Source organism: Suncus etruscus, chromosome 4 (genome assembly GCF_024139225.1).
Source record: "Suncus etruscus isolate mSunEtr1 chromosome 4, mSunEtr1.pri.cur, whole genome shotgun sequence".
NCBI lineage: Eukaryota > Metazoa > Chordata > Mammalia > Eulipotyphla > Soricidae > Suncus > Suncus etruscus.
In genome coordinates, this window is record NC_064851.1 from 76364099 (window position 1) to 76368729 (window position 4631).

At 40.1% G+C, this 4631-nt stretch overlaps 1 pseudogene; it reads left to right on the forward strand.

Moving 5' to 3' along the window:
* The first annotated feature begins 258 nt into the window (after window positions 1–258).
* Window positions 259–1001, forward strand: LOC126007114 (40S ribosomal protein S6-like; annotated as a pseudogene).
* The last annotated feature ends 3630 nt before the right edge of the window (window positions 1002–4631 follow it).

Below are 4631 nucleotides of genomic sequence, written 5' to 3' on the forward strand. Positions count from 1 at the left end.
TATATATATATATATATATACATTATGTATAAGGAATTGACTATTAAAAGGTCTCAGTTCTTCAAAGATCTCTACCTTCTGCCAGCGTGATAGGATCTGGGTTTTGTAACTGCCAGGGAGCAGACACAGGTCTCATGCAAGCAAAGCATGTGCTTTACTGTTGAACCATATCTCTGACCCCCTAATTAAGAAAATCAAGAATGAAATATCTTTTTTGTGGTGGCTAAGAGGTGTAGGGCTGTCTAGTCATGAAGTTGAATATCTCTTTCTTACCCAGCCACAGACTGCCTGAAACTCATTGAAGGGGATGATGAACACAAACATTGTACCTTTTATGAGAAGTGGGTGGCAACCGAAGTTGCTGCTGATGCTCTGGGAAAAGAATGGAAGGGTTATGTACATGTCCATATCAGTGTCAGGAACGATAAGCAAGGTTTCCCGATGAAGCAGGGGATCTTGACCCCTGGTCGAGTCCAACTACTTCTGAATAAGGGGCATTCCTGTTATAGACCACAGAGGACCAGTGAAAGAAAACCCAAGTCTGTTTGTGGTTGCATTGTGGATGCCAATTTGAGTATTCTCAATTTGGTCATTGTAAAGGAAGGAGAGAAGAATATTCCTGGACTCACAGATACTACCTTGCCTCAGCATCTCAGATCCAAAAGAGCTAACAGAATCTGCAAGCTTTTCAATCTCTAAAGAAGATGATGCCCATCAGTCTGTTGTGAAGAAACCCCTAAATAAAGAAGGTAAGAAACCTTGGACCAAAACACCTAAGATTCAAAGTCTTGTTACACCATGTGTTCTGCAACATAACATAGGTATATTGCATTGAAGAAACAGTGTACCAAGAAAAACAAGAAGAGGCTGCAGACTATGCTAAACTGTTGGCGAAGAGAATAAAGGAGGCAAAAGATAAAAGCCAGGAGCAGATTGCCAAGAGACGGAGGATGTTCTCTTTGAGAGTTTCTACTTCTAAGTCTGAATCTAGTAAAAAATGAGTTTTCAGAGTAATGAATAAATAAAGCCAGACATACCTTTTATTGATTTCTGTTTAAAAAAGAATGAAATCTCCCTAAATAGGATGATCCCATATTTCTGTGGGGAAATGTTTTTGACAAGAGCTTCATTCCTCATTAAGCTCCATTCTGTTCCAGTATATAAATGCATAGATATTGGAGATAGCAAATAATGCAGCTTAGCAGCTTTTTTAAATTTTTTTGTTTGTTTATTTTGGGCCACACCCAAACAAAATTTTGTTTGTTTATTTTGGGTGACACTCAGGAGTTACTCCTGGCTAAGCGCTCAGAAATTGTTCCTGGCTTGGGGAACCATATGGAATGCCAGGGATCGAACCACGGTCTGTCCTAGGTCAGCGCAGGCAAGGCAGACGACTTAACACTTTCGCCACTGCTCCGGCCCCCATGCTGCTATTATTTTAACATGAGATTTTAAGCCTGATGATCTATCAACAACCAAGTAGTACAGCTATAAAAGGAAAAAGTTAATAAAGTACTCAAGAGGCATTTATTGGTAAGCAATTTATTTTCTTGGTGAGTATTCTGAGACAAAGTAGTCTCAAAATAATAGAATTGGTGTCACATATCTGACAAAATAATAACAATTATATGCAGCAGGATCGGTTGAATACTGAGGCTAAATATTGTACAGAATCATTACCATTTATGGGCTTCTAAATCTAATCAAATTTCAAATCATTCACATACCAGCTAAAAAGAAGTGAGGTTGAAATTTAGTGTTAAAACATAGTAACAACAACAACAAAAAATAAGTAAACAAAATCTAATATTGGATTCAACCATTTTATAGGCAGCAAACATGTAAAAAAGATAAAGAGCACCAAGTTATGCCAATCTATTTCTCTGTAGAAATAACCACTAGAATGAAGATAGTTTGTGCTAAGATAATGCTAAGGGAGAAAGACATGAAATAAGAAGAAAAGAACCTTAATTATATTAGACAGTAAGGAAGAAAAAGGGAAAAAATTTATTTTGGGAAATATAACTAGAAAATAAGGTTGCCACTAATAAAAACAGAAAGCAATTTTAGAGTGAGTGCAAGCACCACCTCCCCACACCCCTCATCCCCACTCCCCATCACATCTTCCTTCTGGGAAGGCTGACAGTTGTAATCACAATTGCAGTTACCATATTCGAACTAGACCAGCTCTATAGACTCTTTTCTCCAATGAAATGGAAACCAAGCAATGAAAGGTCATGAGTACACTGGCCCACACAACAGAAAGCTGGCTATCTCAGCTTTATGAAGGAGGAGAAGGCAGGCCGAAGCCATGCCTGCTGTCCCTATCACTCACAAACACTGTTTTTCCAAGACCCTAACTCATCACTAACCCTCTACGATTCCCTTCGGGGGGCATCATTCTGACCAAACTTCAAGTACACTGGATTTTAGGCTTGTTTTTACCACAGCTTTTTGGACTAAGTGTGGGCACCCTCCCCTCATATCTTCTTCCAGAGACCTGGCAATGAAGTACACACCCTAAAATTGTATTATCAGTATAGTGCTTTGAATCTCTGGGTAGCTTCATTTGTTTAATGCTGTCATTTCTATAAAAACACACCAATTTCACATAATGGACAGCTAATAAGAGCTTATTAAACTTTCTGCCTCTGTACTAATGACTTCATTGGAGATATAGTTTTCACACACAGAGCAAAAATGTTGGAAGGGTCTTTACAGCTAAATCCCACAATCAAGTGGAAGGGCCTAATAGGAAAGTAAGGAATCTGAGGAGAGGAGATAAGTTGTGAAGTCTTTATATTGGGTCCCTTTCTCCCATATTTTATATGGAAAGTTACAAATATAAGTCAGTGATCATCCAGTACCCACCATACACAATCAACTATTGAGATACTGTTCTATTTTATCACACAGCCCTCTCTTCGTTATCCCTATTCATTTAATCCACTTCATTATCTTGATGATCACACTCCTCAAAATATTTCAACATAGCTCTTATAAACTTGAATTCCTTCTTTATGAATTTGATGTAAAATGTATACAAAACGAGATGTGTACATCTTAACATATGTCCCCTGCTTTGACAACACTTTCACTTAGTATCCTTCTTCAAGGTTTATTCGCATTTGTGCCAACCCGCTCAGCTGGCAAAGGTCAACTTCCTCCTCCTGGTGTAATTGGGGACCTAAGGCAAATCCCCCCTCCATCATCTGAAAAGTACAGGTCCCAGGCTGATGACCAGAGATACTTTACTTCCTACAATGCTTATATAGAACCAAAAGAGGAACTGGGATATTTGAAAGGAAACAGGGCATATTCCAGGAGAAAGGTGAGGCACTGGGGAGAAGATAAGCATGAACAATGGGGCTTAGGTGTACCCCTGGAGCAAATGTTGATAGGTATTATCTCCTTTAACCAGGCTTCTCTGTGAGGGAGGTTAGAGGAAGGAGAGCCAAGGTCAAGCACTATTAGGAATCTTGGGGAGATGGTGCCCCTCTTTGTGCTGACCATCCCCATCTCTGATGAGATGGTGTCTCCAAAGTCTTCAGCCTCAAGAAAAATCCCTAGGACAATTGCTCTACAGAGTTGCACCCGACCCCCCACCCCAACAAATGGCTCTACAGAAGATTCAGGAACAGTGGTCACAGAGGGCATCTAACACATATTGACACATGTAGTTCAGTCTGATTCTCATAGCCTTTCATGGCTCAATATTCCCATATGTAGATATATTTTGATTTTTTACAGATTGCTTGATGGACATCTAAAAAGTTTAGACTTTTTTTTTTTTTTTTTTTGGTTTTGAGGCCACCCACGGAAGTGTGCAAGGTTACTCGTGGCTCTGTGCTCAGAAATCATTCCTGGCAGGCTAACGGGACCTTATCCAATGCCCAGAACTGAAACCAAGTAGGCCACATGCAAGGGAAGGGAAACACCCTATCTGCTGTGCTATCACTCTAGCCCTTATACTTTTACATTCACTATGAATATTCACTGCCAAGAAAATGTACAAATTATTAGAATCCAAAGTTTGGTTTATAAATCAACTGTAAATTAGCTTTGCTGTGATCCTAAGTGTAGCCATGACAGGCTGCAGTTCTAAAGTATGAAGGCTAGGCCTAAGAACAGTCAGTTCCTGGAACCAGACTCTCTGAGAATATTCAAGGAACTGGCCTCCTGGTCAGATTTCAGAGACTAAACAGCAGCTGACAGAGGGCAAGATAACAACTGCAATGGACAGATAGCCAGATGACACTGCACCCTGAATCTGGAGTTGCCTGATCATCCCTCACTAAGCTGACAGCCAGCCATAATCATTTGTCTGATGCTACATTTCAGCTACAATGAACCTAGCCTAACCTTGTATTAAGGACCAATAATTTTAAAAAGATCAATACTCAGAGGTGGGGATCCCTTAGATTGAGCCCTAGGTACCCTTTAAACTTGCCATGTGAGCAAGTCCTCATTTCTTAGGAGACGTTGGACCCCAGCAGGCTGGAAAAAACTCCCTTGCATTTACATTGCTGCCTGTCTCCCTGGTGGTCTTTTAGGTGGTGGGTGGATCCTGAGATCCCCACAACACAAGTGTGTTTTCATTTTGCTTGAATTAATACATAAGTGTAAAATTG